We start from the raw sequence: 13674 nt of genomic DNA, 5'->3' as shown, positions 1-13674 counted from the left end.
CCAGAGGAGGCGTTCCTGAAATGCTCAGGCGAACAGCTCCTCCGAACTCGTGCGCTTGGAGGAGCTGTTTGTGAACCGACTCACAAACTAGAGTCGCCGAATCAAACCGAACCGCAAGAACCACCTAGTTTACGTCTCACCGTCGCACGCCCCAACCCGAGTGATACAGAGGGTCAGATTTCACAGTTTTTCTTATCTCACGCACAGCAACAGTGCACACTTTCAGGACGGCGGCGATGACATTCTCTGACTTTGACACTCAGCAACGAAAAAGGAAAGAAAATGTAAAAAAGATGGAACGAAACGCAAACTGTGCCGTAAGAGTGCAGTCCGGATAAAACCTCGGCACGAGAATCGAGTACGGAAGTCGTTGGAATGAGGCTGTGACTGTACGGACCACTCGAGAAGCGGCGTGAGAAGTTTGGTGGCGTTGCCAGCATCAAGCGCAGGCCGCCACATTAGAGCCGGTTCCTCCACGCAGCAGCTCTCAGACGAGCAACGTACCAAACACCACGGCGTTTTAAACTGCCAACCAACGCCTGCATGAGTTGCAACACATGTCTGGTTCAGGTGTGTTTTCGATGAAGCGAAAATACGCAAGCTTCTCTTCTGCATCGCATGTGTGTGGTCTCATGCTCAGTAATCCAGGTGAGAAGCTCAAAGAAGGTTGAGTCAGGTCATCCGGACACGACGTCTGTCGAGAGAAACGTTTCATCACTCGTCTAACGCCCCTTTTCCACTGCAGGGTACCGCCCGACTCGACCCAACTCTATACTCGTCTTTTTTGGTTTTTCATTGGGCAAAATTTTGGGGTGGTACCTGGGACCAGGTACTTTTTTTTGGTACCACCTCCGTTGAGGCTCCAAGTGAGTTGAGCGGATACTAAAAGGTGACATGAAAATACCACCATAAATAAATAAGTAAAATTAAATAAATAAAATCTAAATAAATATAAATATATGTATTTATTTAACTATAAATAAAATCTTATAAAATAAATAAATACAAATATTTAAATATAAATATAAATTAAACATAAATAAAAATAAATAAAATGTATTTATATTTGTTTAAATATAAATAAAATCTGACCACTGATTGGTCAGAGAGAAACTGAACAGCTGTGTTTATAACCGGGTAATGCCAAAGGGAGTCTTGTGAAACTTGTATTATAGTTGGTAATCTATGTTGTAATGGAGGAGTTGGATGCGCTTTCCCAGAAAGAAACTCTTACTGTGGAGCTAAACCCAAAAAACATATACTTCAAAAACCACATCCAAGGATGTAGGGTAGCACTCACCAATTTGAAAAAGGACAGGGGCAGTGTCTCATTTCCACCTATTTATTTTGGCCAGCAAAACATGCTAACGTTTCGGCCTACTGCTAGAGTGTAGTCGAGTCGAGCCGGTACCATGCAGTGGAAAAGGGGCATAAGTGACCTCTTCAGTCTCAACTGACTGCAGGTACCCCCACCCTTATAAACAATACAGCTGTATAACAACCAAAACCAACGACCAGTTTCATATGCAAATTACTGTGAGCATTAACTAGAGTTACAATAGTCATGTGTACTATTCACACAGGATATTTGGCCATGCTTGAATGAGAGGGAGGATAGTGGGATGGTGAGGATGCAAAGAGTAGAGGTGATGAAGGTGTATGAGTTTAAATACTTGGGGTCAACTGCCCAAAGTAACGGGGAGTGCAGGAGAGAGGTGAAGAAGAGAGTGCAGGCAGGGTGGAGTGGGTGGAGAAGAGTGTCAGGAGTGATTTGTGACAGAAGGGCACCAGCAAGAGTTAAAGGGAAGGTTTACAAGATGGTTGTAAGACCAGCTATGTTGTATGGTTTGGAGACAGTGGCACTGATGAAAAGACAGGAGGTGGAGCTGGAGGTGGCAGAGTTAAAGATAATAAGATTTTCACTGAGAGTGATGAAGAAGGACAGGATTAGGAACAAGTATATTAGATGGACTGCTCAGGTTGGACGGTTTGGAGACAAAGCAAGAGAGGCAAGATTGAGATGGTTTAGACATGTGTGGAGGAGAGATGCTGGGTATATTGGGAGAAGGATGCTGAATATGGAGCTGCCAGGGAAGAGGAGAAGAGGAAGGCCAAAGAGGAGGTTTATGGATGTGGTGAGGGAGGACATGCAGGTGGTTGGTGTGACAGAGGAAGATGGAGAAGACAGGAAGAAATGGAAACGGATGATCTGCTGTGGTGTCCCCTAACGGGAGCAGCCAAAAGTAGTAGTAGTAGTAGTAGTAGTATGTGAAGAGGGAACGGCCATCCCTGTCGCCATCTTACAATGCTGTGATTGCAGCCATTCCCAAATCCTCTGTGAATAGTACACATGACCACTGTAACTAGTTAAAGGTCACCCCCATATTTGAAACCGATTGTTGGTTTCAGTCGTTATGCAAGGCAAGTTTATTTGTATAGCACCTTATCATGGCAGAGGTCATTCAAAGTGCTTTACAGGCAAAAAATGGAAAAAAACATTGTAAAAGCATAAAATAAGACAAAAGTACAGACAAGTTTAAAACTGAGTTAGTAAAATAAATAAAAGTGTCATAAAAATTGATTAATTAAAAGTAACAACAATCGGAGCAGAAGATATAAAAATACCAAAATATACAAAACACACTCACACACACCAAAAACTTAGCCATAGGCTGTTTTTAAAAGTAAGGTTTTTAACCTGTTTTTAAAGGTGTCCAGTGTGGGGGCCTCTCTCAGGTCCTCAGACAGGGCGTTCCGTCTACTTGGTGCGTAAATACAAAATGCAGCTTCCCCTGCTCTAGACCTAGCATGGGGGATGGTTGAAAGACCGCTGCCATCGGACCTGAGAGTTCTTGCTGGTTTGTGTGTAATTAGCATGTCTTCTATATAGTGGGGTCACTGTATTGTTTATAAGGGTGGGGGCACCTGCAGTCAGTGGAGACTGAAGAGGTCACTCATGCCCCTTTTCCACCACATGGCACCGGCTCAACTCGACGCGACTCGACTTGCAGAGTGTCGTTTTCCACTACTCTAACAGTACCCCCCAGTTTAGCTGGTCTGCACTGATTTTGGTACCCGCCCCAGTTTTTTTTGGAACCTCGACAAAGGTGGTACCAGAAAAAGTTACCAAATTGCCGCTACTTTCCAGTAACGGAAAACGAAAAAGTCGAGTTGAGCCGAGACGAGGTAGCACAGCGGTTAGCGCAGTCGCCTCAGAGCAAGAAGGTTCTGGGTTCGAGCCCTGGGGTAGTCCAACCTTGTGGGTCGTCCCGGGTATGGCGTTTGCATGTTCTCCCCATGTCATGTTTCCTTCGAGTGCTCCGGTTTCCTCCCACAGTCCAAAGGTCAGGTGAATTGGCCGTACTAAATTGCCCCTAGGTATGAATGTGTGTGGGCCCTGTGTGATGGCCTGGCTTCCTGTCCAGGGTGTCTCCTTGCCTGCCACCCAATGACTGCTGGGATAGGCTCCAGCATCCCCGCGACCCTGAGAGCAGGATAAGCGGTTTGGATAATGGATGGATGGCGTTGAGCCGGTACCACGTAGTGGAAAAGGGGCATTAGATGAGCGATGAAACGTTTCTCTCAGTAAACGCTGTGTCCAGATGAACCGATTCAACCTCTTTTGAAGAATGAAAAAGCATTTATTCATCACAGTGCATTTTTGTTGATTTTCTTTTGGGGCCCAAGTTTATTTGAGTTTCAGATCTTCATGCGAGCGTGCTTTACAAAATTAGTTGTGCCAAGTAACACCCTCCCAGTTATCACACTTCATGTGTTTTGGCAGTAAAATACCTCTTCCTCCGGCTGAAGCTAACTTGTGTGCACGCTGTAACACACAACTGTGTTTTTCCATTAGCTTAGGAGGTAGTTGCAACACATGCTGAAGAAGTTAAACGGGATTCACTCTAGATCCCTATGTGAGACAGAACGGCTTTACATAATATTCCAAGGTATTCACAGTTAGAAGCACACCACTGAATAAGTGCTCCTTTGCAAATACATTTAAAGATGTGTGCTGGCCAAACTGCATATCGAACATTAACGAGAAAATAAAACTTTCCTCCAGAAGACCCGCATTTTTGCAGCTTACATGGATGTAGTAAATCAGTTTGGACATACTGTATGCAAAAATAAATGCTCCAGCCTCCAAGCTGTGTATGTGCATGAAATGTGATTTTTTTTTTTTTGGCAATAAACCTTTTGCATTTCTTGAGCCACATGTGTAATTGGTTCCCTTGAAAAATCCCAGCAAACTTCTAAAGCAATATACGGACAGACAGAAAATGGTGTCCTGTTAGTTTTCAATGGCTTAGTGTAGGCCCTTGACTCTGGAGACTCTGATATCTTTAATCCTGCTGGACCTGAACGCCACCTTTGAAACGGTCAATCACAGTATCCTTACCGACTGTCTTAAGCATGGAGTGGGAAATCAGGGTGCAACTTTTAGGTGGTTTGTCTCCTATATCATGAACAGAACCCTCTGGATCAGCATTAACACCCTCTTTTGCCCTACTGTCTACTGAGGGGGTCCCCCAGGGTTCATTCTGGGGGCCACTCACTTGATCTATGCTTTCCCTCAGTTTATTAGGCATATGCTAACAATACCTAGCTCTATCTTCCTTTTCACCAAGCGACTAGTGTTCTTTAAAGAACCTTTTTATGGGGCATCTGGGTAGCATAGCAGTCTACTCCATTGCCTACCAACACGGGGATCACTGGTTCGAATCCCCGTTTTACCTCCGGCTTGGTCAGGAGTCCCTACAGACACAACTGGCCGTGTCTGCGGGTGGGAAGCCGGATGTGGGTATGTGTCCTGGTCGCTGCACTAGCGCCTCCTCTGGTTGGTCGGGGGGCCTGTTCGGGGGGAGGGAGGGGGAACTGGGGGGAATAGCGTGATCCTCCCATGCGCTACGTCCCCCTGGTGAAACTCCTCACTGTCGGGTGAAAAGAAGCGGCTGGCGACTCCACATGTATCCGAGGAGGCATGTGGTAGTCTGCAGCCCTCCCCGGATCGGCAGAGTGGGTGGAGCAGCGACTGGGACGGCTCGGAAAATAGGGTAATTCACCAAATACACTTGGAGAGAAAAAGGGGGAAACGCCAAAAAACAAAACAAAAACAAAAACAAGCTACCTGAAAGCTTACATCATTTGCAAAGCGTTGAAACCTTGGCTAAATTAGCTGGACGGGCTGAAATGCTTTACTGAAAGTCCTGCAGGCTGAAGTTTAATAGTGGCAGAGTTGGAAGCTGAAGTCAGAACCTAAAGAAGCTGAAAGTGCTGAAATCTTTTTTTTTTCTCCCTAATTGTATCCGGCCAATTACCCCACTCTTCCGAGGCGTCCCGGTCGCTGCTCCACCCCCTCTGCCGATCCGGGGAGGGCTGCAGACTACCACATGCCTCCTCCCATACATGTGGAGTCGCCAGCCGCTTCTTTTCACTTGACAGTGAGGAGTTTCGCCAGGGGGAGGTAGCGCGTGGGAGGATCACGCTATTCCCCCCAGGTCCCCCTCCCTCCCCCCCTGAACAGGCGCCCCAGCCGACCAAAACAAAAACAAGAAATAAAACAAAAACTTTTTATTTGCCTTGATGACATCAAGTCCTGGACGGTTAAGAACCCCCTCTAGCTAAATGAAAACAAAAATAAAGTTATTGTTTTGCCCCCCCCCCGCCCCAATTCTGTAACTATATTTCTGAAAACGGAATTCTGAAATTATTTTGATGGGCTGACTAAAGAGCGGACCTTCTGCACACCTGTAGATGAATAAGATCAACAGGTGCATGGGAGAAGATCACGGCTCAACAAGGCAGAACAAAACAACCCCTGCACACCGTCTTCTATACCTGCAGACAGAGATCTTTAACAACAAAACCTTTCCGTACACAGACCTTCATCAGGTTATAAGGTCTGTGTACTGAAATGTTGTGCTATTAAAGATCTCCGGCTGCAGGTATAGAAGACGGTGTGCAGGGGTTGTTTTGTTCTGACACTATTTTGACACATAGGGCCTCTGGCACACAAATGTCGGGTCAAAAACCTTGGAATGGTTTTTGATTCAGCCCACAAATGTGACAAAGAGCTCTGTGGTTAAAGTCAGCTTATCTTTAAGCCCAGAACCACTGCAGAACTGAAGCGAGTCCTCTAGTTTCACAATTTGGAAAACTACCTAAATGCCTTAATTTCCTGTTTGAATTACTGTTACTCCCTTTACGCAGTCATCCGGTCAAGTCAAGTCAAGATTTATTTGTGTAGCCCAGATTCACGGTCAAGTTCCTCGGAAGGCTTTTATATTAGGTTCTGCAGTGCAACAAAATGGAGTAAATGACAAACTACAGCACACGTATCCTTAGACCTTCGGTTTGGATGAGGACAAACTCCCCAAGTTCTGCAGTCAGGTAAGAAATGCCTTTCCCGTCTGCAGCTGCTCCAAAGTGCTGCTGTCAGGCTGTGGACTTAAACCAGCGAGAGATGGACCATATTAATCCCACACGAGCCTCTCTTCGCTGGCTTCCAGTCAACTTCGGAATCATTTTAAAGGTTTTACTGTTTTTAAAGCACTTAATGGGATCGACCCGTCCAACGTCTGAGGCTTCTTGTGATGCCGTTCCACTTCTGGGTCACTCGGATCCACCGAACAGTCACTGGTGTCTTTTCCATGGTCTTAATTAATGCCGAAGGATGATGACGTGGTTGATGTTACTGCCCCAAGGCTGGGGAATAGTCCATGTATTGGGTTTGCCCCCACTATTGCGTCTGTTAAATCCCGTCTAAAAACCCACGTCTACTCCCCAGCTTTTGCTTGTTCCTGATGCGCCCTGTGTTGTGTGTGTTGGTGTTTGTCCTGATTATTTTTACTGTTCTTTCTGCCCAAGCTTTTATCTATTTTTAACATCGATAAATTTGGTAACACTTACTATGAAGCTTCCATCTATAAAACCCGATAAGCATCTATAATGCCCTATAAGCATCTATAATGCCCTATAAGCATCTATTGCATAACGCCCATACTTTCCTATAATTTGTATTACAATGACTAATGGCTATGGCAGAAGACTGTGAAATAGCACTGAAGTCTCATTATGCATCTCTACAAAACTTCAGCAAAACAAGTTGGCTATGATGCATTATGACATTTGACAGATAAACAGGCTAATGATGACATATTTATAATGCATAAATCAGTTTTAAATTGAAATAATATATCATAAAGGTGGTTATGAGGTGTTGTGAGGGTGTATACATGGTTATAATGAATCTTACAATGACTTATTGCTACACTTATAGAGCGTTATAGATGCTTATAGGGCGTTATAGATGCTTATAGGGCGTTATAGATGCAAGCTTCATACTTTGGTCAACAGTCACTGGCTTTAAAAGGTGCTTTAGAGGCAAATGTTTTGAATAAGTTATTTCTAATTGAGTTGCTGGTTTACATCAATTGATGTTCTAGTGTCTTCTTTTATACCCCATTATTGAATGGACAAATAATAAAAGAGAAAGGGCAGTCCTGAATATTAGATTTCACACTAACCATGCATGCATACAGGGTGGCATGGCGGCGCAGTGGTTAACGCGGGCGCCTCACAGCAAGAAGGTCCTGGGTTCGAGCCCTGGGTTGGTCCAACCTTGGGGGTCGTCCCGGGTCATCCTCTGTGTGGAGTTTGCATGTTCTCCCCGTGTTTGCGTGGGTTTCCTCCGGGAGCTCCGGTTTCCTCCCACAGTCCAAAGACATGTAGGTCAGGAGAATCGCCCATACTAAATCGTCCCTAGGTGTGTGTGTTTGTGTGAGTGTGTGTGTGTGTGTGTGGGCCCTGTGATGGACTGGCGGTCTGTCCAGGGTGTCTCACCGCCTAATGACTGCTGGGATAGACTCCAGCGTCCCACGACCTGAATTTGGATAAGCGGCTCTGATGATGGATGGATGGATGGACTAACCACACAGAATGACACACAAACACAGGGCAGTGCTGGAGGATACCGCAATTGCAAAATAAATACAAAAAAAAAAAATGAAAGAAGAAAAAGTAAGGAAGAATTATATAGAAAAGTAGAAAAGTGCAGTTTCTGGGGAAACTGAGTAAGCTCCCTGAAAGCTGAAATCATTTGCAAAGCGTTGCTGAAAACAGTTGAAACCTTGGCTAAATTAGCCGGAAGGGCTGAAATGCACTGCTGAAAGTCCCGCCGGCTGAAGAGTAACAGTGGCGGCGTTAGAAGCTGAAGTCAGAACCTAAAGAAGCTGGAAGTGCTGAAATCTTTTGTTTTCTTTCTCCCCTCCTTTTCCTCCCTAATTGTATCCGGCCAGTTACCCCCCCCCCCTTCTGAGCCGTCCCGGTTGCTGCTCCACCCCCTCTGCCGACCCAGGGAGGGCTGCAGACTACCACATGTCTCCTCCGACACATGTGGAGTCGCCAGCCACTTCTTTTCACCTGACAGTGAGGAGTTTCACCAGGGGGACGTAGCGCGTGGGAGGATCATGCTATTCCCCCCAGTCCCCCCCCCCGAACAGGCGCCCCAACCAACCACAGGAGGCGCTAGTGCAGCGACAAGGACACATACCCACATCTGGCTTCCCACCCGCAGACACAGCCAACTGTGTCTGTAGGGACGTCCGACCAAGCCGGAGGGAACACGGGGATAAAATATCGAAATCTCAAGTGAATTTCTGAAAAAAACTGGGAGCTGAAATACAATCACCTACTGACACAACTGGGAGCCGAAGCACAATCCCGAAAGGAGCTGAGAACTTAATTTCTTTTTGCCGGAGCACGGCGCTGAATGGCACCGCCTGGAGAAGCTGAAAGGCTGACTGACCGTAACGAGAACGTGCCGAAGAACACTGGAGAAATACGTGAAAGGAGAAACAAAACCACAACTTAAATTTCAAGCATCCGTTATCTGAACCGCTTATCCTGCTCTCGGGGTCACAGGGATGCTGGAGCCTATCCCAGCAGTCACTGGGCCGCAGGTGGGGAGACACCCTGGACAGGCCGCCAGGCCATCACACAGGGCCGACACACACACACACACACACACACACACACACACACACACACACACACACACACACACACACACATTCACACCTAGGGGCCATTTAGTACGGCCGATTCACCTGACCTACATGTATTTGGACTGTGGGAGGAAACCTGAGCCCCCGGAGGAAACCCACCGCAGACACGGGGAGAACATGCAAACTCCACACAGAGGACGACCCGGGACGACCCCCAAGCTTGGACTACCCCGGGGCTCGAACCCAGGACCTTCCTGCTGTGAGGCAACAGCGCTAACCGCTGCACCACCGTGCAGAAAATAGTTTCACTGTTTGATTGTATTTTTAGCCATGATTGTAGTTGAAATTAACTGTCACGTTGCCATGGTGACCAACGCGGGGGGGGGGTCTCTTCTCAGTGCTGAGTCATATCGTTTGATAGAAAGGCACACACACACACACATATACATACACACACACACACACACACACAATCATGTTTGAAATACATTATGTTGGTGGCAGGTGTGTGTGTGTGTATGTGTGTGTGTATGTGTGTGTGTGTGTGTGTATGTGTGTGTGTGTGCCTTTCTATCAAACAATATGACTCAGCACTGAGAAGAGAATCCCCCCCCCCCCGCGTTGGTCACCATGGCAACGTGACAGTTAATTTCAAACGGTCTGAGGTCACAATGCAGGCGAATGACCATCGCCCGCCGAGACAAAATTCGTATGTTGTCGTGCTGAATGTGGGCAGTAAAGAATGTGACGCACATGGAAGCCGGTTTGCTAGTTTGTAGGCTGTTTGAGTGGTCCCATGAGCACGTGTGGTCTGTCCTCCTCCCAGGTTTCCATAGTGACGGTGGTCACCGCCTTGATACCGCTTGGCATGCTCCGGATCATCACATGTTTTATATATCTTACAAATCCGTGTAACTTCGTTATCCTGTTTGGGTGTTATGTCCTTCTCTCACTCCAGTGTGTGACTGTTTTTTCTTGTCTCTTCTCCCGTGTGTGTGAACGGTGTGATGTGAGTCTCCCCTGTGTGCATGTGTAGTCTGTCCTCCTGTCTGGTCTCCATGGTGATGGTGGTCACGTGGCTCAGGTCCTGGGCTGTTCCGGTGGTGTTTGGACATTGCTTGGCGTCCTCCTCATCACATTCTTAAAATATATCTTGTAATTCCATTATAATTCTGTCATCCTCTCTCGATGTCGTATTCTGTAAATTGTGCGAACACAACATCCATTGCACGTCTGTCCGTCTTGGGAGAGAGACCCCTCCTCTGTTGCTCTGCCTGAGGTTTCTTCCTATTTATCTCGGCTAAAGGTTTATTTTTCAGGGAGTTATTCCTTATCCGATGCGAGGGTCTAAGGACAGGATGTTGTGTTGCTGTAAAGCCCTCTGAGGCAAATTTTCTGACCACTGTCCTGTTTGAGACTGAGGGCACTCCCAACTCCAAGCCTCTAAGCTACATCTCCTCTGATGGTGCCAGACCCAGATCCAGTCACCCTCAATCTGCTATTAATGGGGCGACCAGACCCCTCACTACCTCAGGTGGTGTACCACGACTCAGAGCTGCTTGGCCGTCGCCATTGGAGGGCCTGTCAAGTACTGTCTGACCGCTTTTAGACCTAGTTCCTGCGCCACTACCTTCCCACACTGCAAACCCGGTCCAAGTGGCAGTTAGACACAGCCCCTCTTCAACTGGGCACTGTTGCAATGATTATCAATTCTCAACTGCCAGGAGCATTGTGGCCTGTTGGGGAAATCAGCCAGGTGTTCCCCAGGGCTGACGGCCTTATTTGCACGGTGGAGATTTAAGTCAGAGACCGTGCCCATGTCAGACCTGTGAGCCGTATCATTAGACTTCCTGCTGTTCCACAAGAAGATGAACAGTGTTAGACTCAATAGTACAAATTTGCTGGAGTAAATCTGGCGGCGGCTGCTCTGAAGATTATAGTAGGACTCAGAGCCGACCCTTGATGTAATCCCACCTCCACCTTGAACCCATCTGTCATTCCAACCGCACACCTCACCACTGTCACACTTCCCTCATACATATCCTGCACCACTCCTACATACTTCTCTGCAACTCCCGACTTCCTCATACAATACCACACCTCCTCTCTCGGCACCCTGTCGTATGCTTTCTCTAAATCCACAAAGACACAATGTACCTCCTTCTGGCCTTCTCTATACTTCTCCATCAACATTCTCAAAGCAAACATCACATCTGTGGTGCTCTTTCATGGCATGACACCATACTGCTGCTCGTTAATCGTCACCTCTCCTCCTCTTAACCTAGCTTCTATTACTCTTTCCCATATCTTCATGCTGTGGCTGATCAACTTTATACCTCAGTAGTTGCTACAGTTCTGCACATCGCCCTTGTTCTTGAAAATCAGTACCAGTATGTTTCTTCTCCACTCCTTAGTCATCCTCTCACTTTCCAAAATTGTGGTAAACAATCTAGTTAAAAACCCCACGGCCATCTCTCCTAAACATCTCCATGCCTCCACAGGTATGTCATCTGGACCAACTGCCTTTCCACTCTTCATCCTCTTCATAGCTGCCCTCACTTCCTCCTTGCTACTCCACCTCACTTCCTGATTCACTATCCCTACATCATCCAACCTTCTCTCTCTCTCATTTTCTTCATCCATCAGCCCCTCAAAGTACTCTTTCCACCATCTCAGCACACTCTCCTCACTTGTCAGCACATTTCCATCTCTATCCTTGATCGCTCTAACTTGCTGCACATCCTTCCCAGCTCCGTCCCTCTGTCTAGCCAATCGGTACAAGTCCTTTTCTCCTCCCTTAGTGTCTTAACCTCTCATACAACTCACCATATGCCTTTTCCTTTGCCAGCTCTCTCTTCGCTTTACGCTGCATCTCTTTGTACTCCTGTCGACTTTCTTCATCTCTCTGACTATCCCACTTCTTCTTTGCCAACCTCTTCCTCTGTATACTTTGCTGTACTTCCTCATTCCACACAGCACAGCTGAAAGCAGGTTTCAAATAAGGCTCAAAAAGTGAGCTAGGCAACTGTGACAAAGTGGGTGAGAACACAACTACTTGTCCCGTCATCTCAATTGGTAGCAGGTGTTGGCTTTTCTTGCCACAGTGTTGCAGCCTAAACTCAGGTGCTGCTGATCAACTCAAGGAGTATTTAAGCAGTAGCGTTGGAGTTGTTAGGTGCTGTAGGATGTCAGGGTGTAGATGTGTGCAAGAGATGTTCCAATTGTTCTGAGTTGAGTTTTGTTCATTTATTTGTTTATTTAAAGATCAATCGTTGTGAGTTGAGTTTGTTCAGTTCTTATGTAGCTACACCCTATGAATAAACAGTTTTGTTAAATAGAAACTGTTTTGAGTCTGCCTCCTACATTTCGCCACTCAGGCCAGGCTTCTCAACAGCAACTTCACACAGAACTGCAAAAGCCAACATAAAGTGAACTTGACAAACCGTCTCCAACAATAATATATAGCAGCATCACACCACAGCGATACAATACACATTATGCAAACTCAGCATCTCAGATTGATCCACAGTATATATAGCAACACACAATCACAACACATAATACTGCTCAATGCTCAGACAACATAATCAAATGGTTCTTACCCGTAGAAGTTATTCGTTCTTTCTTTACAAACTCTGTGATCAGCTCCTCAAAATCCCCCCCCCAAAAAACAACCTTAACTTGTCTTAACAAAAACTGATCTTTAATCTGTGCAATGTAAGCCACCTGCTCTCTATGCCCACCCACCTTGACCATTAGCCAATCTATACAGTGCACTGCCGCTTGCTCACCAGTCACCACGTGCCCAGCCATCTCACCAATAAAACAATCATGAGTCTTAATTTTCTCGGGAACCATTTTTTATTTCATTCTCACTGGATAATTATCAAGATCAAGAGACGGGGTCAAGTTTTGTGTCATATCTCTGTGGAGCCTGACATTTTTTTTTTTTTAAATAAATGCATACATTTTTTTTTCTCCCATTGTGGAGGGCCTTTTTGCGCTCAGGGGCCCCTGGGCACAGTGCCCAGATTGCCCATATGGTGGATCTGGCAGCGGTCACCAGTAATGGCACTGAGCTAAAAGCTAACAGATTTCATGCTCTTATGCTCGTGACAGTTCTTACCATTTTGAATTTATGTATAATGTTGCCAATGATGCATACAGTTTTTCTGAATGATGTTTCTAGTGAACTCCTAGGTTATACTAGTCTACTGTGACTAAGATACCGTAGTCTAAGGGTAGCTTGTGTGTTGTAGATAAACTGTAGGCTATTGAATATTTGCGGTTATTGAATGCTATTGCATTTATTACGAGTGAGTTGTTATCAATGGCTACCTTGTATTGTTTCTGCCTTCAGAACTACACACATGTGGTATTCGTATTGCATTAAAGTGCAGTAAGTTGATCAGCTGTCTCCAGAATCACTATATACACCAAGTCCTGTGGGGAACATTGGGAGTGTATTCTAACAGATGTACTGTTCAAGAGACTCTTGAGGTGACAGCAGACTTGTGTGATCACGTGATGTGCATGAGCATATCACCCCCCCCCCATATGCTCGTTGAGTGGCCACAGCCAGTTAGCGCTGGTTAGTCCTGCAGTAAACGAGGAAGTGAGCAAAAAACAGGTGTAGCAGGCTAAATTTACTGGTTTAATTAGCAGT

The sequence above is a fragment of the Lampris incognitus genome, chromosome 7 (assembly GCF_029633865.1).
Source record: "Lampris incognitus isolate fLamInc1 chromosome 7, fLamInc1.hap2, whole genome shotgun sequence".
NCBI lineage: Eukaryota > Metazoa > Chordata > Actinopteri > Lampriformes > Lampridae > Lampris > Lampris incognitus.
The sequence above is the reverse complement of the archived record's forward strand: the minus strand, read 5'-3'. Positions refer to the sequence as shown.